Raw genomic sequence first — 24950 nt, forward strand, 5'->3', positions numbered from 1 at the left:
TTCCTAGAGTTGAATTTATAGAACCACAAAATTGAACAGTAAGAAGTCTTACAACACCAGGTTAAAGTCCAACAGGTTTGTTTCGATATCACTAGCTTTCGGAGCACTGCTCCTTCCTCAGGTGAATGAAGAGGTATGTTCCAGAAACATATCTATAGACAAATTCAAAGATGCCAGACAATTCTTGGAATGCGAGCATTAGCAGGTGATTAAATCTTTACAGATCCAGAGATGGGGTAACCCCAGTTTAAAGAGATGTGAATTGTGTCAAGCCAGGACAGTTGGTAGGATTTCGCAGGCCAGGTGGCGGGGGATGAATGCAATGCAACATGAATCCCAGGTCCCGGTTGAGGCCGCACCCGTGTGCGGAACTTGGCTATAAGCTTCTGCTCGGTGATTCTGCATTGTCGCGCGTCCTGAAGGCCGCCTTGGAGAACGCTTACCCATAGATCAGAGGCTGAATGCTCTTGACTGCTGAAGTGTTCCCCGACTGGAAGAGAACATTCCTGCCTGGCGATTGTCACGCGATGTCCGTTCATTCGTTGTCGCAGCATCTGCATGGTCTCGCCAATGTACCATGCTTCGGGACATGCTTTCCTGCAGCGTATGAGGTCGACAACGTTGGCAGAGTCGCACGAGTATGTACCGCGTACCTGGTGGTGGGTGGTGTTCTCACGTGTAATGGTGGTATCCATGTCGATGATCTGGCACGTCTTGCAGAGATTGCCATGGCAGGGTTGAGTGGTGTCGTGGTCACTGTTCTGAAGGCTGGGTAGTTTGCTGCAAACAATGGTTTGTTTGAGGTTGCGCGGTTGTTTGAAGGCAAGTAATGGGGGTGTGGGGATGACCTTGGCAAGATGTTCATCTTCATGGATGACGTGTTGAAGGCTGTGAAGAAGATGTCGTAGTTTCACCGCTCCGGGAAAGTACTGGACGACGAAGGGTATTCGGTCGGTTGTGTCCCATGTTTTTCTTCTGAGAAGGTCGGTGCGGTTTTTTGCTGTGGCGCGTTGGAACGGTCAATCGATGAGTCAAGCGCCATATCCCGTTCGTACGAGGGCATCTTTCAACGACTGTAGATGTCTGTTACGCTCCTCCTCGTCTGAGCAGATCCTGTGTATACAGAGAGCTTGTCCATAGGGAATGGCTTCTTAGTGTTTAGGGTGGAAGCTGGAGAAGTGGAGCATCGTGAAGTTATCCGTGGGCTTGTGGTAAAGCGAAGTGCTGAGGTGACCGTCCTTGATGGAGACGAGTGTGTCCAAGAATGCAACTGATTTTGGAGAGTAGTCCATGGTGAGTCTGATGGTTGTCTGGAACTTATTGATGTCATCGTGTAGTCGTTTCAGTGATTCTTCGCCGTGGGTCCAAAGGAAAAAAATGTCATCGATGTATCTGGTGTATAACGTCGGTTGAAGGTCCTGTGTTGTGAGTAGGTCTTGTTCAAACTTGTGCATGAAGATGTTGGCGTATTGGGGTGCGAATTTGGTCCCCATGCCTGTTCCATGCGTCTGGATGAAGAACTTGTTGTCGAATGTGAAGATGTTGTGATCCAGAATGAAGCGGATGAGTTGCAGAATTGCGTCTGGAGATTGGCAGTTGTCGGTGTTGAGTACTGAGGTTGTTGCAGCAATGCCATCGTCATGGGGGATGCTGGTGTAGAGTGCCGAGACGTCCATTGTGACGAGGGATGTTTCTGGTTCAACTGGTCCATGGGTCCATGGGTGCTGAGTTTCTGTAGGAAGTCCGTTGTGTCGCGACAGATGCTGGGCGTACCTTGTACGATGGGTTTCAAGATGCCCTCAATGTAGCCAGAGAGGTTCTCACACAGGGTTCCATTGCCTGAAACGATAGGACGGCCTGGTGTGTTGGCCTTGTGTATTTTCAGGAGGCAGTAGAGATCTCCAATGCGGGGAGTACGTGGTATGAGAGCACGTAGGGTGCTCTGAAGATCTGGCTCCAAGGTCTTGATCAGTCTGTTAAGTTGGCGGATGCGTTCCTTGGTCGGATCTGCGGGTAACTGTCTGTAGTGTTCTTGGTTGTTGAGTTGTCGGTATACTTCTTTGCAGTAGTCCGTTCTGTTCAGTACGACAGTGGCCCCTCCTTTGTCTGCTGGTTTGATGACGATGCTGCGGTTGGTCTTAAGAGCGCGGATGGCATTGCGTTGTGCTTGGGTGACGTTCGGGGCTGTCTTGTGAATGCGACTGATGAATCTGGCATTGACGTGACTCCTGACGGCTTGAGCATACATGTCGAGTCTAGGGCAGCGGCCTTCTGGAGGGGTCCAATTCTACTCTTTCCTCTTCTGTTGCCGTATCGCAGATCTCTCGGTCTGCTGTTCCGGTTCATTGGTAGTCTGCTTGGGTTCACTGTTGGCCTATTGTCAACTTGTCGGACTACACCCTTCAACCAGACGAAATCGAAGTCCTCAGCAGAGGGCTCAATTTCTGCACCACCACCAAAATGGACACCATCAGTCTCGCAGCAGACATGGAGGAATTCATCAGGCGAATGAGGCTCCGGGAATTCTTCCACAGAATTCTTCCACAGACCCCAAAAGGCCAACAGCGAACCCAAGCAGACTCAAGAGTCGGGTCAAGGCCAGATTTATCAGCCGTATTCACAAGACAGCCCCGAACGTTGCCCAAGCACAACGCAATGCCATCCACACTGTCAAGACCAACCGCAGCATCGTCATCAAACCAGCAGACAAAGTAGGGGCCACTGTCTTACTGAACAGAACGGACTACTGCAAAGAAGTATACCGACAACTGAACAACCAAGAACACTACAGACAGTTACCCGCAGATCCGACCAAGGAACACATCCACAAATTTAACGGACTGATCAATACCTTGGATCCAGATCTTCAGAGCACCCTACGTGCTCTCATCCCACATACTCCCCTCATTGGAGATCTCTACTGCCTCCTGAAAATACACAAGGCCAACACACCAGGCCGTCCTATCGTTTCAGGCAATGGGACCCTGTGTGAGAACCTCTCTGGCTACATAGAGGGCATCTTGAAACCCATCGTACAAGGTATGCCCAGCTTCTATCGCGACACAACGGACTTCCTACAGAAACTCAGCACCCATGGACCAGTTGAACCAGGAACATTCCTTGTCATAATGGACGTCTCGGCACTCTACACCAACATCCCCCATGACGACAGCATCGTTGCAACAGCCTCCGTACCCAGCACCGACAACTGCCAATCTCCAAGCGCAATTCTGCAACTCATCCGCTTTATTTTGGATCACAACGTCTTCACCTTCGACAACAAATTCTGCACGGAACAGCCATGGGGACCAAATTCGCACCCCAATACGCCAACATCTTCATGCACAAGTTTGAACAAGACATACTCACCGCACAGGACCTTCAACCGACGTTATACACCAGATACATCGATGACATGTTTTTCCTTTGGACCCATAGCAAAGAATCACTGAAACGACTACACAATGACATCAATAAGTTCCATCCAACCATCAGACTCGCCATGGACTACTCTCCAAAATCAGTTGCATTCTTGGACACACTCGTCTTCATCAAGGACGGTCACCTCAGCACTTCGCTTTACCGCAAACCCACGGATAACCTCACGATGCTCCAATTCTCCATCTTCCACTCTAAACACATTAAAGAAGCCATCCCCTATGGACAAGCGCTCCGTATACACAGGATCTGCTCAGACGAGGAGGATCGTAACAACTCTACAGACGTTGAAAGATGCCCTTGTACAAATGGTATATGGCACTCGACTCATTGATCGACCGTTCAAACGCGCCACAGCAAAAAACTGCACCGACCTCCTCAGAAGAAAAACATGGGACCCAACCGACAGAATATCCTTCGTCGCCCAGTACTTTCCCGGAGCAGAGAAACTACGACATCTTCTTCACAGCCTTCAACATGTCATCGATGAAGATGAACATCTTGCCAAGGTTATCCCCACACCCCCACTACTTGCCTTCAAACAACCGCGCAACCTCAAACAAACCATTGCTTGCAGCAAACTACCCAGCCTTCAGAACCGTGACCACGGCACCACACAACCCTGGCATGGCAATCTCTGCAAGACGACCCTGCCATGGCAATCTCTGCAAGACGTGCCAGATCATCGACATGGAACCACCATTACACGTGAGAACACCACCCACCAGGTACGCGGTACATACTCGTGCGACTTGGCCAACATGGTCTACCTCATACACTGCAGGACAGGATGTCCCGAAGCGTGGTACATTGGCGAGACCAAGCAGATGCTGCGCCAACGAATGAACGGACATCGCGCGACAATCGCCAGGCAGGAATGTTCCCTTCCAGTCAGGGAACACTTCAGCAGTCAAGGGCATTCAGCCTCTGATCTCCGGGTAAGCGTTCTCCAAGGCGGCCTTCAGGACGGGCGACAACTCAGAATCGCCGAGCAGAAGCTTATAGCCAAGTTCCGCACACGAGTGCGGCCTCAACCGGGACCTGGGATTCATGTCGCATTACATTCATCCCCCACCATCTGGCCTGTGAAATCCTACCAACTGTCCTGGCTTGACACAATTCACACCTCTTTAACCTGGGGTTACCCCATCTCTGGATCTGTAAAGATTTAATCACCTGCTAATGCTAGCATTCCAAGCATTGTCTGGCATCTTTGAATTGGACTATATCTACGTTTGTGGAACATACCTCTTCATTCACCTGAGGAAGGAGCAGCGCTCCGAAAGCTAGTGATATCGAAACAAACCTGTTGGACTTTAACCTGGTGTTGTAAGACTTCTTTCTGTGCTCACCCCAGTCCAACGCCGGCATCTCCACATCACAAAATTGAAGTATTGCCTCAATCTCACTCCCAAAAACGTGTGTACAGTTTTAACAATTGTTTAGAAATATTCTCGTAGGTGAAGGGAGAGCAAGAGAAGATGAACACTTAAAATGGTAGTAGAAGCTGCATAGTGCAAGTATAACATTCAAGGCAAACATTCAAGGAGCACAATTGTTTATTCCTGTCTGGCACAAAAGTAAAGTGGGAACGGTGGCCAATTCATGGCTTACATGGGAAATTACATGGGATAGTATTAGATCCAAGGAAGAAGCATGCAAATTGGCCCAGAAAAACAACAGGCCCGAGGATTGGGAGCAGTTTAAAATTCAGAAGAGGGACCAAAGAATTGATTAAGAAGGGGAAAATAGAGTACGAGTGTAAGCTAACAGGGAACATAAAAACTGACTGTAAAAGTTTCTGTCGGTACAGGAAGAGAAAAAGATTGGTGAAGACGTCATAAACGGGGGGATGTTTAACAGGTGACAAAGAAATGGCTGACAAACTAAACACTTTTCTGGTTTTGAATTCATAAATGAGGACACCAATCAGATCCCAAAAACGTCAGGCGCAAGATTTAGTGAGTGGGAGGAACTGACGGAGATCAATATTAGTAGAGAAATGGTATTGGGGAAATTGATGGGATTGAAGGCTGATGAATCCCCAAGGCCTGATAATCTACATCCCAGAGTACTTAAGGAAGGGGCTCTGGAAATAGTGGATGCATTGGTGGTCACCTTCCAGGATTCTATCGAATCATGATTAATCCTGCAGATTGGAGGATAGCTAATATAACTCCACTATTTAAAAATCTTGGGGAGGGAGGGGGGGGGGGGGGGGGGGGGTTAAACAGAGAAAACAGGGAATTATAGACCAGTAAGCCTGATATCAGTAGTGGGAAAAATTATGAAATCCATTATCAACAATTTTTTTAGCAGAGCACTTAGATAACAGTGGCATAATCGGACAGAGTCAACTTGGATTTATGAGGGAGCAATCATGCATGACAAATCTACTGGAATTCTTCAAGGATGTAACTAGTAGAATTGATGATGGGTTGCCAGTGGATGTGGTGTATTTCAGAAGGCTTTTAATCAAGTCTTGCATACAAGATTAGCGTGTAAAATTAAAGCGCATGACTTCCAGGTGCGGCAATGACCAGCTAAGTCGCACGTTTCGGCAGCTCCCATTGGAACGGACTTTTGGGCTCTTGATAAGAGCCCCAACGGCAATTTTAAACGGCCAAAATCACTGTGCGGTGAAATAGAAGGGAATCCTCCCGGATATTGATGGAAAAAGGAGAGGATAGTGGCAGGATTGCAGTGGATCCTTCGGAGCAGCGGCAAGGAAGGGAAGCTCGAAGCAAGATGGCGTCAGAAGGTGGCCGTTCGATATGGGGCCCGAAGCAACAAGAGTTCCTGCGGCGCTGTGAGGAAGAGCTGAAGAAGGAGGTGTTGGCCCCGATGCTACAGGCGATTGAAGGGCTAAAGGAGGCGCAGAGGACCCAGGAGCTGGAGCTTCGGGTCGTGAAGGCAAAGGCTGCTGAAAATGAAGATGAAATACAGGGCCTGGTGGTGAAGACAGAGACGCACGAGGCGCAGCACAAGGTGTGTGGAGAGGTTGGAAGCCCTGGAGAATAATTCGAGGAGGACGAATCTAAGAGTCTTAGGTCTTCCCGAGGGCGCAGAGGGGGCGGACGTCGGGGCATATGTGAGCACGATGCTTCACTCGCTAATGGGATCGGAGGCCCCGACGGGCCCTTTGGAGGTGGAGGGAGTTTATCGAGTTATGGCGCGAAGACCAAGGGCAGGAGAAATACCTCGAGCCATAGTGGTGAGGTTTCACCGCTATAATGACAGAGAGATGGTCCGAAGATGGGCGAAGAAAACTCGGAGCTGCAGGTGGGAGAACGCGGTGATCCGCGTATACCAGGATTGGAGTGCGGAGGTGGCGAGAAGGAGGGCAAGTTTCAATCGGGCTAAGGCGGTGCTTCACAAAAAGGTGAAATTTGGAATGCTGCAACCGGCGAGACTGTGGGTCACATACCAAGGGAAGCACCACTACTTTGAGACGGCAGAAGAGGCGTGGACATTCATAGTGGACGAGAAGCTGGAATAATCTGGCGAGAGAAAGAGCTTCTGGGACAAAGTGGTGGGGTGACTATGTGGGACGAGGAGGGGGGGGGGGGGGAGAAATGATTTTTCAATTGTTAACTCTTTAATCCTGTAAATTTTCTCTCTTCCCCTCGTTGGGGGTGGGGGGGGGGGGGGGGGTATGAGGAACTGTGGGCGCCGGTGGGTAGGAAAGCGGGGCTGAGTGGGAAACACGGGCCTCGTTCCCACGCTTTGGTAATTATGGCGGGAACAGGGACGCAGAAAGGTGGGGGCCTCGCACAGTGAGAGGCCGAGGGCAAACAGGGAAGCAGAGGTCAGCCAGAGTTCGCTGACTTCTGGGAGCAACATGGAGGGTGTAATTACGCTAGAGGGGGATCTAGCGGGGGGGGGGGGGGGGGGAGGAGCTAACTGGGTTGCTGCTGCTAAGGGGAAGGGGGAGCTGTTATGGGGCGGGGTGGTCGAGGCGGGAGGGCACCGTCGGTGGGATATACGGATACGTGGAACCGGGTGAGGAGCTGGGGTAAAAAAGGGGATGGCTAGTCGACAAGGGGGGGGGGGGGTAAAGAGCCCCCCAACCCGGTTGATCACGTGGAACGTGAGAGGGCTGAACGGGCCGATTAAAAGGGCGCGGGTACTCACACACCTAAAGAAATTAAAGGCAGACGTGGTTATGTTGCAGTAGACACACCTGAAATTGACAGATCAGGTCAGACTATGTAAAGGATGGGTGGGGCAGGTGTTTCATTCGGGTTTGGATGCAAAGAATAGGGGGGTGGCTATTTTAGTGGGGAAACGGGAACTTTTTGAGGCAAAGACCATAGTGGCGGACAGTGGGGGTAGATACGTGATGGTGAGTGGCAGACTGCAAGGGGAGGTGGTGGTTCTGGTGAACGTGTACACCCAGAACTGGGATGATGCAAACTTCATGAGGCGTATGTTGGGGTGTATCCCGGACCTGGAGGCGGGAAAGTTGGTAATGGGGGGAGATTTCAATACAGTGCTTGATCCAGGGCTGGACCGGTCGAGGCCAGCAGCGGCCAAGGTGCTTAAGGACTTCATGGAGCAGATGGGAGGAGTAGACCCTTGGAGATTTATCAGACCTAGGTGTAAGGAGTTCTCATTCTTCTCCCATGTTCACAAGGTATATTCACGGATAGACTTTTTTGTCCTGGGAAGGGCACTGATTCCGAAGGTGAAAGGGACGGCGTACACGGCCATAGCCATCTCGGACCACACTCCACACTGGGTAGATCTGGAGGTAGGAGAGGAAAAGGAACAGCACCTACTCTGGAGAATGGACATGGGGCTAATGGCGGATGAGGGGGTGTGTCTAAGGGTGAGGGGGTGTATCGAAAGGTACTTGGAGCTTAATGACAATGGAGAGGTTCAGGTGGGAGTGGTCTGGGAGGCGTTGAAGGCGGTGGTCAGAGGGGAACTGATATCCTTAAGGGCACATACAGGGAAGTAAGAGTAAAGAAAGGGAGCGATTGCTGAGAGAACTTCTGAGGGTGGACAGGCAATATGCAGAGCCACCAGAGGCGGGACTGTACAGGGAAAGACAAAGGTTACATGTGGAATTTGACCTGCTGACCACGGGTAAGGCAGAGGCACAGTGGAGGAGGGCACAGGGAGTGCAGTATGAGTATGGAGAGAAGGCAAGTCGGTTACTGGCCCAACAGTTGAGGAAGAGGGGAGCGGCGAGGGAGATAGGTGGGGTGAGGGATGAAGAGGGAGAGATGGAACAGGGAGCGGAGAGAGTGAATGGGGTGTTTAAGACATTCTATGAGAGGTTGTATAAGGCTCAGCCCCCGGAAGGGAAGGAGGGAATGATGCATTTCCTGGATCAGCTGGAATTCCCGAAGGTGGAGGAGCAGGAGAGGGGGGGATTGGGAGCACAGATTGATGTGGAGGAGGGGGTAAAGGGGATTGGGAGCATGCAGGCGGGGAAGGCCCCGGGACCGGATGGGTTCCCGGTGGAATTTTATTGGAAATATATAGACCTACTGGTCCCGCTTTTGACAAGAACCTTTAATGAGGCCAGGGAAAGGGGGAAGTTGCCCCCGACTATGTCGGAGGTGACAATATCGTTACTCTTGAAGAAGGATAAAGACCTGCTGCAGTGTGGGTCCTACAGGCCCATTTCCCTTTTGAATGTAGATGCTAAGTTCCTGGCCAAGGTAATGGCGACGAGGATAGAGGATTGTGTCCCAGGGGTGGTCCATGAGGATCAAACTGGGTTCGTTCAGGGGAGACAGCTGAACACGAACATACGGAGGCTGCTAGGGGTGATGATGATGCCCCCACCAGAGGGGGAGGCGGAGATAGTGGTGGCGATGGATGCCGAGAAAGCATTTGACAGGGTCGAGTGGGACTACCTGTGGGAAGTGTTGAGGAGATTTGGTTTCGGTGAAGGGTTCATTGGATGGGTACAGCTGCTATATAGGGCCCCGGTGGCAAGTGTGATCACGAACAGGCAGAGGTCTGACTACTTCCGTATAGAGGGACGAGGCAGGGGAGTCCCCTGTCTCCGTTACTGTTTGCATTGGTAATTGAGTCCCTGGCCATAGCACTGAGGGGCTCCAGGAAGTGGAGGGGAGTACTCAGGGGAGTAGAAGAATACCGGGTATCCTTGTATGCAGATGATTTACTGCTGTATGTTGCGGACCCGGTGGAGGGGATGCCTGAGATAATGCAGACGCTCGGGGAGTTTGGGGAATTCTCGGGGTACAAATTGAACATGGGGAAGAGTGAGTTGTTTGTGGTACATCCGGGGGAGCAGAGCAGGGGAATAGAGGATTTACCGCTGAGGAGGGTAACAAGGGATTTTCGGTACTTGGGGATCCAGATAGCCAGGAGTTGGGGAACCTTACATAGGCTTAATTTAACATGATTGATGGAACAGATGGAGGAGGATTTTAAGAGATGGGACATGGTGCCCCTGTCACTGGTGGGGAGGGTGCAGGCAGTCAAAATGGTAGTTCTCCCGAGATTCCTTTTTGTGTTTCAGTGCCTCCCGGTGATGGTCACGAAGGCTTTTTTCAAGAAGATCGAGAAAAGCGTTATGAGTTTTGTGGGGGCTGGGAAGACCCAGAGAGTGAGGAGGGGGTTCTTGCAGCGTAGCAGGGAGAGGGGGGGACTGGCACTACCGAGCTTAAGTGAGTACTATTGGGCCGCCAATATTTCAATGGTGTGTAAGTGGATGGGAGAAGGGGAGGGAGCGGCGTGGAAGAGATTGGAGATGGCGTCCTGCAAAGGAACCAGCCTACAAGCACTGGTGACAGCACCGCTGCCGTCCTCCCCGAAGAAATACACCACAAGTCCAGTGGTGGTGGCAACATTGAAAATTTTGGGGCAGTGGAGACGGCATCGGGGAATGACGGGAGCCTCGGTGCGGTCCCCGATAAGAAATAATCATAGGTTTGTCCCGGGGAGAATAGATGGGGGATTTGGAGCATGGCAGAGAGCTGGGATTGTGCAACTGAGGGATCTGTTCCTGGAGGGGACGTTTGCGAGTCTGGGAGTGCTGACGGAAAAATATGGGTTGCCCCAAGGGAATGCATTTTGGTACATGCAACTGAGGGCTTTTGCGAGGCAACAGGTGAGGGAATTCCCGCAGCTCCCGACGCAGGAGATTCAGGATAGAGTGATCTCAGGGACATGGGTGGGAGATGGTAGGGTGTCAGATACATACAGGGAAATGAGAGACGAGGGGGAGAACATGGTGGATGAGCTGAAGGGAAAATGGGAGGAAGAGCTGGGGGAAGAGATTGAAGAGGGGCTGTGGGCAGATGCCCTACGTAGGGTAAACTCTTCGTCCTCATGCGCCAGGCTTTGCCTGATACAATTTAAGGTTTTGCACAGGGCACATATGACCGGAGCAAGGCTCAGTAAATTTTTCGGGGTAGAGGATAGGTGTGGGAGATGCTCAAGAAGCCCAGCAAACCACACCCACATGTTTTGGTCATGCCCGGCACTGCAGGGGTTCTGGCTGGGGGTGGCGAAGGTGCTTTCAAAGGTGGTGGGGGTCCGGGTCGAGCCAGGCTGGGGGCTGGCTATATTCGGGGTTGCAGAAGAGCCGGGAGTGCAGGAGGCGAGAGAGGCTGATGTTTTGGCCTTTGCGTCCCTAGTAGCCTGGCGAAGGATACTGCTTATGTGGAAGGAAGCCAAGCCTCCGGGCGTGGAGACCTGGATAAACGACATGGCAGGGTTTATAAAACTGGAACGGATAAACATTGCACTAAGGGGTTCAGCTCAGGGATTCACCAGGCGGTGGCAACCGTTCATTAACTACCTTGCAGAACGATAAAGGAAATGGGAAGGTAACAGCAGCAACCCACCACTCTCTGGCTGAAGAAATTTCTCCTCATCTCTGTTCTAAAGTGACTCCCTTTTATTCTAAGGCTGTGCCCCCGGGTCCTAATCTCCCCTGCTAATGGAAACAACTTCCCTACGTCCACCCTATCTAAGCCATTCATTATCTTGTAAGTTTCTATTAGATCTCCCCTCAACCTCCTAAACTCCAATGAATATAATCCCAGGATCCTCAGACGTTCATCGTCTACCATTCCTGGGATCATCCGTGTTAATCTCCGCTGGACCCGCTCCAGTGCCTCTATGTCCTTCCTGAGGTGTGGGGACCAAAATTGCTCACGGTATTCTAAATGGGGCCTAACTAGTGCTTTATAAAGCTTCAGAAGTACATCCCTGCTTTTATATTCCAAGCCTCTTGAGATGAATGACAACATTGCATTTGCTTTCTTAATTACGGACTCAACCTGCAAGTTTACCTTTAGAGAATCCTGGACTAGGACTCCCAAGTCCCTTTGCACTTCAGCATTATGAATTTTGTCACCGTTTAGAAAATAGTCCATGCCTCTATTCCTTTTTCCAAAGTGCAAGACCTCGCACTTGCCCCCATTGAATTGCATCAGCCATTTCTTGGACCACTCTCCTGAACTGTCTAAATCTTTCTGCAGCCTCCCCACCTTCTCAATACTACCTGCCCCTCCATCTAGCTTTGTATCATAGGCAAACTTAGCAAACTTAGCCAGAATGCCCCCAGTCCCGTATGTATATAATATATATATATATAAAAATAAAAATGGTGATGGGGGGGGGGGGGGGGGGGAGGAGGGGAGGTGGAGGAGATGGGGCATTGGCCATTGGGGGCAGGGCCAAGGGAGAAGCGCGGGCTTGGTTCCCGCGCTATGATAATCATGGCGGGAATAGAGAAGCAGGAAGGAGGGGGTGTCGCACAGTGCGAGCCGAGGTCACGGGGGGAAGCAGAGGTCGGCCAGAGTTTGCTGACTTCTGGGAGCAACATGGGGGGAGCAATTATGCTAGCGGGGGATCTAGCGGGGGGGGGGGGGGGGGGGGGGGGGGGGGGGGGATTACTGGGTTGCTGCTGCTGGGGAGAGGGGGGAGCTGGTATGGGAGGGGATGGGCGGGGGGGCACCGCCTGGGGGAGATACAGCTGCGTGGGAACCGGGTGAGGAGCTGGAAAAAGGGGATGGCTAATCGACAAGGGGGGGGGTGGGGGTAGGAAGCCCCCCAACTCGGCTGATCACGTGGCACGCGAGAGGGCTGAACGGGCCGATAAAGAGGGCACGGGTACTCGCACACCTTAAGAAACTTAAGGCAGATGTGGTTATGTTACAGGAAACGCACCTGAAACTGATAGACCAGGTTAGGCTACGCAAAGGATGGGTGGGGCAGGTGTTCCATTCGGGGCTAGATGCGAAAAACAGGGGGGTGGCTATATTAGTGGGGAAGCGGGTAATGTTCGAGGCAAAGACTATAGTGGCGGATAACGGGGGCAGATACGTGATGGTGAGTGGCAAACTACAGGGGGAGACGGTGGTTATGGTAAACGTATATGCCCTGAACTGGGATGATGCCAATTTTATGAGGCGGATGCTAGGACGCATTCCGGACCTAGAGGTGGGAAAGCTGATAATGGGGGGAGATTTTAATACGGTGTTGGAACCAGGGCTGGATAGGTCGAAGTTCAGGACCGGCAGCAGCCAAGGTACTTAAAGATTTTATGGAGCAGATGGGAGGTGTAGACCCGTGGAGATTTAGCAGACCTAGGAGTAAGGAGTTCTCGTTTTTCTCCTATGTCCATAAAGTCTACTCGCGAATAGACTTTTTTGTGCTGGGAAGGGCGTTGATCCCGAAGGAGAGGGGAACGGAGTATACGGCTATAGCCATTTCAGATCACGCTCCACACTGGGTAGACTTGGAGATAGGGGAGCAAACAGGAGGGCGCCCACCCTGGAGAATGGACATGGGACTAATGGCGGATGAGGGGGTATTGAAAAGTACTTGGAACTCAATGATAATGGGGAGGTCCAGGTGGGAGTGGTCTGGGAGGCGCTGAAGCGGTGGTTAGAGGGGAGCTGATATCAATAAGGGCACATAAAGGGAAGCAGGAGAGTAAGGAACGGGAGCGGTTGCTGCAAGAACTTTTGAGGGTGGACAGACAATATGCGGAAGCACCGGAGGAGGGACTGTACAGGGAAAGGCAAAGGCTACATGTAGAATTTGACTTGCTGACTACGGGCACTGCAGAGGCACAATGGAGAAAGGCACAGGGTGTACAGTACGAATATGGGGAGAAGGCGAGCAGGTTGCTGGCACACCAATTGAGGAAAAGGGGAGCAGCGAGGGAAATAGGGGGAGTGAGGGATGAGGAAGGAGAGATGGAGCGGGGAGCGGAGAGAGTGAATGGAGTGTTCAAGACATTTTATAAAAAATTATATGAAGCTCAACCCCCGGATAGGAGGGAGAGAATGATGGGCTTTTTGGATCGGCTGGAATTTCCCAAGGTGGAAGAGCAGGAAAGGGTGGGACTGGGAGCATAGATAGAGGTAGAAGAAGTGGTGAAAGGAATTAGGAGCATGCAGGCGGGAAAGGCCCCGGGACCGGATGGATTCCCAGTCGAATTCTACAGAAAATATGTGGACTTGCTCGCCCCGGTATTGACGAGGACCTTTAATGAGGCAAAGGAACGGGGACAACTGCACCCAACTATGTCTGAAGCAACGATATCACTTCTCTTAAAGAAGGAAAAGGACCCGCTACAATGCGGGTCCTATAGACCTATTTCCCTCCTAAATGTAGATGCCAAGATCCTGGCCAAGGTAATGGCAATGAGAATAGAGGAATGTGTCCCGGGTGTGGTCCACGAGGACCAAACTGGGTTTGTGAAGGGGAGACAGCTGAACACGAATATACGGAGGCTGTTAGGGGTAATGATGATGCCCCCACCAGAGGGGGAAACGGAGATAGTAGTGGCGATGGATGCCGAGAAAGCATTTGATAGAGTGGAGTGGGATTATTTGTGGGAGGTGTTGAGGAGATTTGGTTTTGGAGAGAGGTATGTTAGATGGGTGCAGCTGTTGTATAGGGCCCCGATGGCGAGCGTGGTCACGAATGGACGGGGATCTGCATATTTTCGACTCCATAGAGGGACAAGGCAGGGATGCCCTCTGTCCCCATTATTGTTTGCACTGGCGATTGAGCCCCTGGCGATAGCGTTAAGGGGTTCCAAGAAGTGGAGGGGAGTACTTAGAGGAGGAGAAGAACACCGGGTATCTTTGTATGCGGACGATTTGTTACTATATGTGGCAGACCCGGCGGAGGGGATGCCAGAAATAATGCGGATACTTGGGGAGTTTGGGGATTTTTCAGGGTATAAATTGAACATGGGGAAAAGTGAGTTGTTTGTGGTGCATCCAGGGGAGCAGAGTAGAGAAATAGAGGACCTACCGTTGAGGAAGGTAACAAGGGACTTCCGTTACCTGGGGATCCAGATAGCCAGGAATTGGGGCACATTGCATAGGTTAAATTTAACGCGGTTGGTGGAACAAATGGAGGAGGATTTCAAGAGATGGGATATGGTATCCCTGTCACTGGCAGGGAGGGTGCAGGCGGTTAAGATGGTGGTCCTCCCGAGATTCCTCTTTGTGTTTCAGTGCCTCCCGGTGGTGATCACGAAGGCTTTTTTTAAAAGGATCGAAAAGAGCATCATGGGTTTTGTGTGGGCCGGGAAGACCCCGAGAGTGAGGAAGGGATTCTTACAGCGTAGCAGGGATAGGGGGGGATGGCACTACCGAGCCCAAGTGAGTATTATTGGGCCGCTAATATTTCAATGGTGAGTAAGTGGATGGGAGAGGAGGAGGGAGCGGCGTGGAAGAGATTAGAGAGGGCGTCCTGTAGGGGGACTAGCCTACAGGCTATGGTGACAGCCCCATTGCCGTTCTCACCGAGGAACTACACCACAAGCTCGGTGGTGGTGGCTACACTGAAGATTTGGGGACAGTGGAGACGGCATAGGGGAAAGACTGGAGCCTTGGGGGGGGGGGGGGGGGGGGGGGGGTCCCCGATAAGAAACAACCATAGGTTTGCCCCGGGGGGAATGGATGGGGGATATGGAATGTGGCAAAGAGCAGGAATAACGCAACGGAAAGATCTGTTTGTGGATGGGAAGTTCGCGAGTCTGGGAGCGCTTACCGAGAAATATGGGTTGCCCCAAGGGAATGCATTCAGGTATATGCAACTGAGGGCTTTTGCGAGGCAACAGGTGAGGGAATTCCCGCAGCTCCCGACACAAGGGGTGCAGGACAGAGTGATCTCAAAGACATGGGTGGGGGATGGTAAGGTGTCAGATATATATAGGGAAATGAGGGACGAAGGGGAGACTATGGTAGATGAACTAAAAGGGAAATGGGAAGAAGAGCTGGGGAGGAGATCGAGGCGGGGCTGTGGGCAGATGCCCTAAGCAGGGTAAACTCGTCGTCCTCGTGTGCCAGGCTAAGCCTGATTCAGTTTAAGGTATTACACAGGGCTCATATGACTGGAGCACGGCTCAGTAAATTTTTTGGGGTGGAGGATAGGTGTGCGAGGTGCTCGAGAAGCCCAGCGAATCATACCCATATGTTTTGGTCATGCCCGGCACTACAGGGGTTTTGGATGGGGGTGACAAAGGTGCTTTCAAAAGTAGTGGGGGTCCGGGTCGAACCAAGCTGGGGGTTGGCTGTATTTGGGGTTGCACAAGAGCCGGGAGTGCAGGAGGCGAGAGGGGCCGATGTTTTGGCCTTTGCGTCCCCAGTAGCCCGGCGTAGGATATTGCTAATGTGGAAAGAAGCCAAGCCCCCAGGTGTGGAGACCTGGATAAATGACATGGCAGGGTTTATAAAGCTAGAGCGGATTAAGTTCGTTCTAAGGGGGTCGGCTCAAGGGTTCACCAGGCGGTGGCAACCGTTCGTCGAATACCTCGCAGAAAGATAGATGGAATGGAAAAAAGAAGGCAGCAGCAGCAGCCCAGGATCGGGTACTCTCAGGGTTGTTAATATATACTGTATAATATGTATAGGTCGTTGCTACAGATAATTATATATTGGACTGTTAAATTATATTTTTGGAGAGTGTTACTTGTGATAAGGCAGTTGCCAATTAGGGTTAGTTTTCATTTTTGTTATTTATTATTTATTCATTTTCTGTTTATAAAATAGGTCATTGTTATTTGTGTTGTTATAATATTGTGTAAAGGATGCACAATGTACTGTGTTGGTTGACCAAAAATTTTCAATAAATTTTTTTTGATATATATATATATATATATATATATATATATATATATATATGTATATACATATACATATACATATATATATATATATATATATAAATAAAGAGAACAGCTGTGGCCCCAACACTGAACTCTGCGGGACACCACTCGTCACCGGTTGCCATTCCGAAAAAGAACCTTTTATCCCAACTCTCTGCCTTCTGCCTGACAGCCAATCGTCAATCCATGTTAGAACCTTGCCTCGAATACCATGGGCCCTTATTTTACTCAGCAGTCTCCCGTGACGCACCTTATCAAAGGCCTTTTGGAAGTCAAGATAGATAACATCCATTGGCTCTCCTTGGTCTAACCTATTTGTTATCTCTTCAAAGAGCTCTTAACAGGTTTGTCAGGCACTTCAATCATACTAGGCATGCAAAACAGAACATCTAAAAGTACATCAACCCAAGGTTCCTTGCGAGTCCACTTTTTGTATATAAAGGACTACAATATTAAATACTTCAAAATTTGCCAATGATGCCAAACCTGCAGGTGTGGTACAGTGAGAATGATGCCAAATCGACTGTAACGCGACAGAGAAAGGCTAGCAGAAGGGGCTGACAAGTGGTAAATGACATTCAATACAGACAAGGCTGAAGTGATGCATTTTGGCAGAAGGGATAAGGTGAGGCAAGATAGACTTTCCACAGTTCTAAAAGAGTGTGGAGGAGGGATCTGGGAGGCTCATGTGTGAAGATCTTTAAAAAGGTGGTGGGACTGAGAGAATAGTATATGGAGTCTTTGGCTTTAAAAATAGAGATATCCAAGTATAAAAAACAGGGAACTTATGCAAACCTTGATAAAAATCAGTGGTTAGGTCACTGCTAGAGTAGTGTGTTCAGTTCTGGTCTGCAGACTTTAGCAAGAAGGTGGAGATCATTTACCAGAATGGTGCCAAGGATGAGGGATTTTAGCCAAAAGATTAAATAGGGAAAAGCTGGGACTGTTCTCTTTGGTGCGAAGGAAGTTTGGGGGGGGGGGGGGGGAAAGAGATAAAATGATGGGAAGAAGTTTACTTTTTAAATGCAGTGGTAATGGCCTGGTACTCCTTGCTGATAAAGGTGGCAGAAACAGAGACAATGAATGATTTCAAAATGAAACTGGAAACATATTTGAAAGAAAAATACCCGTTATTACAGTGTATCTAGAAATTTAATAATAGCATGGATTTCAAAAAGGGAAAATCTTACTTGACCAGATTCGCTGAACGTTGAATTGGTAACATTAAACATGGGTAATACAATTTATCTGGATTTTCAAAAAGCCTTTTGACAAGATGCCCAATATCAGACGAATGAATGTCAGATAATGTAATGAATGTCAGATAACGTAGAGTCAAGGAATAAGTGGCAAAAATTAATTGTTTGCTGACTTCAAGACAGAAAGCAGAGAGGGGAGCAAAAGATAGTTAAGTAGAGTGGCAGAAGATCAGATGAGGTGTTCCAGTACTAGAACCGCTGCTGTTCACAACTGGACTTCAGTTGCACTTCGGAATCAAAAACACATTCTAACCTTGCAGATAACATCAAATCGAAGCAGTAGTCAATATAGAGAAAGAATGTAACAAATTAAAGGAGGACATGAATAAACTTACAGAATGGGAAAATAAAGTTGAACACGTACATGCAAGGTATTATATTTTGGCAAGAATAATACAAAAGTCACACATTATTCGGAAGATGCAAGTCTAGGTGGGATAGAGGAATAAAGAGATTGCGGGGCACAAATATCACAAAATATTGTGTCTCATACTTTGCCAGAAAGGAGATACAGAGCTTCCCAGTAGAGACAGCTTCCACATTGCTGGAGGAGGTGCTGATGACAGGAGGACTGGAGAAGGGGGTAGCATTGGTGGTTTACGGGGCTATTTTGGACGAGTAGGAGGCACCGCTGGAAGGGATCAAGATGGGAGGAAGAATTGGGAGAGGGTATGGAGGAGGAGGTCTGGTGTGAGGTGCTCCGGAGGATGAACGCCTCCACCTCATGCGTGAGGTTGGGTCTGATACAGCTGAAGGTAGTATATTGAGCACACTTTACAAGGGCGAGGATGAGCCGGCTCTTTGAGGGGGTAGAAGTTGTGTGTGGGGGGTGGGGGGGGACTGAATGTGTTAATGGTGACTATGGGTGATTCTGGATTCCTTTTTGTCATTTGTTTATGTTAACATGCGGGCTAATGTTTGGGGGGAGGATGGATCGTTGTTATTGATATGGGGATTGACATTGCATTCATTACTGATTATTGTTTATTGCTGGGTGTAAATTTGGGAGAAAATATGTGAAAAAGAATAAAAATATTATAAAAAAAAGATTGTGTCACAGGTCAGCAAAGCCACATCACTGCAGGGGTAGTATTGAAACTTGAAAGTTGCACTGCACCTCACTTTACAGGAGCAATGATGCAGTTCTGACCACCAGATTATAAAAAAGGATAAGGAGGCATTGGAGAGGGTGCAAAGATGGACAAGGACGACACCAAAATGGGTAGGTACAGATCAAGAAAGGATTTGCAGGCTGCTTCTGTTCTGCCAAAAGAAAAGGTATGATAGAGACCTTTAAAATTATGAAAGGTGCCAATAGAGTAGAAACAGGGAACATTGTTCCTCTTGTCAGGAGTAAACCTCAGAGTTCAGAGGAGTTTATAAATGGAGGTTTATTTATATTGAAAAGAAAAGGCCGCACTGTGGCAAACAGCACACAACCCAACCAAGACTTCCCATTATGCAGGTCCCAATCCAGGCCGGCTTTTCAGGGTTGATTATATTAGCCTCCGTCCATCAACATGGGAGCTTGTAATCTACGAGCCCCACAGGGAGATCAATTGGGTCATCCCATTGATCTTGAGGGTTATTACGCTATACAAGCATATATAGGCAAAGGGAATAGATGAGAGATTTAGATGATGAAAGATGAGAGGACAGTCACGTGGAGCATAAACACTGACATAGACATGCTGGAATGAGTAGCTGGTTTATATGCTACACGGTAATTCAACTATATACCCAATTTAGTTTTGAAACTAGTTCAGAATCTACTTCCAACGCCCTTTCAGTTAGTGCATTGCAGATAATTTGCTGCAATAAAAAAAATTATCTTCACAGGCCCTTATTTTGCCAATTATCTTCTATTGATATTGTAAGAGTCCTTTCTGTCCATGGACCAATAAGCAAAAAAGGTTGAAGCAGCCTGCTTGTCGGGACACCGTTACAAAGTTTTGTTTTTTGGAGAGGTGAAGCCAGACTACCCGGCACAAAGTGGTGAGAAACCAGGTTTGGAGGGAGTTGGATCAATTGGTTGGGTGACAATGAATGAGTTGGCCAGGGACAGTGTTCTGCCTAATGACAGTCAGCGATTGGTTCCTGCATGATGCTTTGAGAGAACTGGGCAGAAGCATTTGCATAGATATTTTAATAGAATTTACAGTGCAGAAGGAGGCCAGTCGGCCCATCGAGTCTGCACCAACTCTTGGAAAGAGCACCCTACCCAAGCCCACATCTCCACCCTACCCAACACGAAGGGCAATTTTGGACACCAAGAGCAATTTAGCATGGCCAATCCACCTAACGTGCACATCTTTGGACTGTGGGAGGAAACTGGAGCACCCGGGGGACGCACGCACGCACGCACGCACACGCGCACACGCGCACACGCGCACACACGCGCACACGCGCACACGCGCGCACACGCACACACACAGAAGACTCCGCAAAGACAGTGACCCAAGCCTGGATTCGAACCTGGAGCTGTCAAGCAATGATTTGCTCATCATGAGAGCTCAAATACAGACTTACCGGAGACCCACTTACATGTCAGGGATCAGACCAACCTGCTCAAAGGACAGGGAAGGTGCCAGCCGCGGCGATAGAGCTAAAGGGGTTTATGGAACATATTTGGGGATGGGGGGGTAGTAGTAGACCCATGGAGGTTCGGACAGCCAAGAGCGAAGGAGTTTTCTTTCTTCCCCCCCCCCCCCCCCACACGTGCACAGAATGTACTCCCGGATTGATTTTTTAATTTTAAACAGGGCTTTACTGGCAGGGGTGGTGGATACAGAGTATTCGGCGATTGTTGTGTCGGATCATGCCCCATACTGGGTGATCTACAGGTGAGCAAGGAGGAGGGTCAGCACCCGCAACAGAGATTGGATGTTGGACTGTTCGCGGATGAGGGGGCTGTATGGGCAGGTGAGGGGGCCATCCAGAATTATTTGGAGATAAATGATACGGGGGAAGTTTCGGCAGCAACGGTGTGGGGAGCGCTGAAGGCAGTGATTAGGGGGGAGCTAATTTCAATACGGGCTCAATGGGAGAGGGTGAAGCGGGTAGAGCTGGATAGGCTGGTGAGGGAAATACTCCAGGTGGATAAAAGGTATTCTAAAGCCCCGGAGGCGGCGTTGTTGAAGGAGCGGCAGATGGTGTTTGGTCTGCTATCCACAGGAAAGGCGGTGGGACAGTTGAGGAAGGCGAGAAGGCCAGTAGGATGCTAGCACACCAGCTACGTAAGAGGGAGGCGGCCAGGGAGATTGGAAGAGTGAAGGTCATTGTTGGGGGCGGGGGGGGGGGGGGGAGACACGACACAGTCTTAGGCCCAGCAGGTGTGAATGGAGTGTTTAAGGAGTTTTATAGACAGCTGTATGAGTCGGAACCTCCAGCTGGGATGGAGGGGACAAGGCAGTTTTTGGAAAGGTTGGAGTTTCCGACGGCGAAGGAAGGGTTAGTGGAGGGGCTGGGTGCCCCGATCGGGATTGTAGAAGTAGTAGAGGGATTGGACGCCATGCAGTCAGGCAAGGCCCCGAGAACGGACGGCTACCCTGTGGAATTCTACAAGTTCTCTGGGATGCTGGGCCCGCTGCTGGTGACAGCATTTAATAAGGCTAGAGAGCAAAGTGTCCTTCGCCAACCAGGTCGCTGGCTTCAATATCACTGAACCTGAAGCGGGAGAAGAACCCAGAGCAATGTGGGTCATACAGACCGATCTCCCTACTGAATGTCGATGCCAAATTACTGGCCAAAATTTTGACCTCAAGGGAAGAGGACGGGTGTTCCGGAGGTGATAGGGGAAGACAGACAGGATTTGTTAAATGCAGGCAGCTAATGGCCAACTTTAAAAGGCTCCTAAATGTGATCATGATGCCCTTCGAGGGGCGGGAGGCGGAGATAGTGGTCGCTATGGACACGGGAAAAGGCCTTCAACCGGGTGGAATGGAATTATCCTGTGGGAAGTCCTGGGACAGTTTGGGTTTGGGCGGGGCTTTATTGGCTGGGTTCGGCTGCTATACCAGGCACCGGTGGCGAGTGTGCGGACGAATCGGCTGAATTCGGACTACTTTAAATTGCACAGAGGGACAAGGCAATACTTGCCCCCTCTCCCCACTGTTGTTTGCCTTGGCCATAGAGCCATTGCCAATGGCGCTGAGATCTTCAAAGGACTGGAAGGGGCTAGTCTGGGGGACGAGGCGGTGAAACACAAGGTCTCATTATATGAAGACGACTTACTCCTATAAATTTCTGACCCGTTAGGGGGGGGGAATGGGGAGATTATGCGGATCTTAGGGGAATTTGACCGGTTCTCAGGGTACAAATTGTATATGGGTAAAAGTGAGCTGTTTGTAATCCAGCCGAGTGGGCAGGAATGGAGACTGGGGGAGCTGCCATTTAGTGGCGGGAGGGAGTTTCCGTTATTTGGGAATTCAGGTGGCATGTGGATGGGAGCAGTTACATCAATTAAATTTGACCCAGCTAGTTGAACAAATGATGGGGGACTTTGAGGTGAGACATGCTCCCGTTGTCACTGGCGGGGAGGGTACAGATCATAAAAATGATGGTCCTCGCGAGCGGTTTTCCAGAGCCTCCCTATTTTCATACCAAAGGGCTTTTTTAAGCGGATGAATCGGGCGATCTCTGGTTGTGTGGGGGCGGGTAAAACCCCGCGAGTAAAGAAAGTGGTGCTGGAAGCCCGGGGGGGGGGGGGCAGTTTTAGGGAGTTAGCTGATAAATTTCAGCTACCCAACGCCAATCTTTTCGGTGTTTAAACTTTGTGACTGCTCGCGTACGGCTTTTCCTTCTATTGTTTGGCACCACTTGCTTCCTTGATGGAGGATTCTGTCCCTGACACCGGGTCTATTTTAGACCTGTATGGCCATATTCTCTTGTCACATTCCACTCTTGTTCGGCAGAGTGAGGGTGAAATGGGAAAGTGAATTGGGCCCTATACTTACTGGTGAGGTTTGGTGTTAGGCCCTTCACAGGGTCAACTCTACGTCATGCGCTCGGTTGAGCCTAATTCAGTTCAAGGTGCATTTGACTCGAGCAATGATGAGTGTTTTTTTTTACAAGTGTGGAGGGTAGGTTGGATCGCTTGGCCCAACTAGCCACATGCTCCAAGTTCTAGTCCTGCCCCAAACCTCTAGGCTTCTGGTCTGCCGTCTTTTGGACCATGTCGGAGATACTCCTTGTGAATTTGGACCCTTGTCCACTGGTGGCCATATTGGGGGTGTCAGTCAGATTCTCCAATTGACAAATCCCAAATTTCTTTACCCGTCAGTCTGGCCTCAATAAAAGTCGAGGTGGATTTGCAGGTACAGCGTTAGTTATTTTATTTGCCTTGCAAGCCTGATTCATTTCACAGAAGCATAGGACACATCCAGTCTCCTACACCCCGGAAAGCGAATGAATAAAGAGACAAAGGGATTTCTGCAAATAAACTCAAATGGTATCAAGTTTCACATACACGATTCCCATAGGTCATCCTATACCCCTCCTGACCTGGTCATACATTCTGATTGGCTCACTTCTCATCCCTTCCTCTGGCCCCCTTATTACCCAGCATCCTTTTCTCCTCCTTTGGTGGGCACACCTCCTCCTTGCTTTGCCATGCGGTCTGAAATCCTTTGTCTGTGAACTCACCAGAATGAGACTGGCCTATCTCTACATTACAGTAACTAATATCTCTAAAGTAACTATTTTATATCACATTCGTCACAATGAGACTTCCAGTTGCGGCGATGCGGAGCTAAGCCACACGATTCAGCAGCTCCCGCGATCATGGACTTTCGGGCTCTCTAGAAGAGCACCAACGGGAATTTTTTGAAGACGTTCCGTGTGGGAAGGGGAGAGTGAGGTCCCCCTTCACGGTTTATGGATCGGACAAGAAGTGAAATGGCCAAAAAAGCGGCGTTGGAGTAGCGGGGGAAGCGAGGGAAGAAAAACAAGATGGCGGCGGCCGGAGATAAAGTGGAAGGCGGGCCGGAGCTGCAAGAGTTCATTAAGCGCTGTTTTGAGGAGCTGCGGAAAGAGATGCTGGCTCCTATGCTGTCAGCGATTGAAGGATTAGGGATGACCCAGAAGGCCCACGAGGTAAAGATCCCGGAAGTGCAGAAAAAAGTTAATGAGAACGAGGATGAGATCCTGGGCCTGGCGGTGAGGGTGGAGGCGCACAAGGCGCTGCACAAGAGGTAGGCGGGAAGATTCGAAGACCTGGAAAACAGGTAGAGGAGAAAGAATCTTCGGATCCTGGGTCTCCCTGAAGGAGTGGAGGGGGCCGATGCCGGGGCATATGCGAGCACTATGCTCGAGTCGATGATGGGCGCGGAGGCCTCTTAGAGGCCTTTGGAGCTGGATGGGGCACGCCGGGTGTTGGCGAGGAGGCCCAAGGCTAATGAGCCGCCAAGGGCGATTGGGGTGAGGTTTCACCGTTTCACGGACAGAGAGAGGGTCTTGAAATGGGCCAAGAAAGAGCGGAGCAGCAGCTGGGAGAATGCGGAGATCAGAATATACCTAGACTGGAGCACGGAGGTAGCAAAGAGGAGAGCGGGTTTCAACCGGGCCAAGGCGGTGCTGCACCGAAAGGAGTGAGTTTCGGAATGCTGCAGCCAGCGTGATTGTGGGTCACATTCAAGGATCAACATGACTATTTTGAAACACCCGAGAGGCTTGGACCTTTATTCAAACTGAAAAGTTGGACTCAAACTGAGGGTTTGTGAGGGTGGGGGGGGAGGATGTTTGATGTACATAGGGTGTTAATCACGAGCAGGAAATGTTCCACGGGCTGGGGGATGGATGGGGATGGGGAAAGGGACCGGGTGAGAAGACCGTAGGAGACGGTGGGCGCTGGTGCTGGAGGGAGAGGAGGCTCGGGATGGTGAAATGAGACAAGGCCGCGACAGGAGCTGCGCCAGAGGGGGCGGGGCAGGCTTAGGAAAGCACGGGCTTTTTCCCGCTCTAGGGAAGGACAGGGGGGGGGGTCAACGGAGGAGCGCACACTGAATGGGAGATTCCCACACCGGGGGGGGGGGGGGGGGGGGGGGGGGGCAACGGGGTAAGCCAGGGGTCAGCTGACTTACGGGAGTGCTATGGGGGGAGCAAAAGAGCGGGGGGGGGGGGGGGGGGGG

At 50.3% G+C, this 24950-nt stretch overlaps 1 protein-coding gene across 3 annotated transcripts in view; it reads right to left on the reverse strand.

Moving 5' to 3' along the window:
* The window catches only part of cnot6l (CCR4-NOT transcription complex, subunit 6-like), a 187502-nt gene that overhangs the window by 107493 nt on the left and 55059 nt on the right, over nucleotides 1-24950 (reverse strand). The window lies entirely within an intron of this gene.

Source organism: Scyliorhinus torazame, chromosome 3 (assembly GCF_047496885.1).
Source record: "Scyliorhinus torazame isolate Kashiwa2021f chromosome 3, sScyTor2.1, whole genome shotgun sequence".
NCBI lineage: Eukaryota > Metazoa > Chordata > Chondrichthyes > Carcharhiniformes > Scyliorhinidae > Scyliorhinus > Scyliorhinus torazame.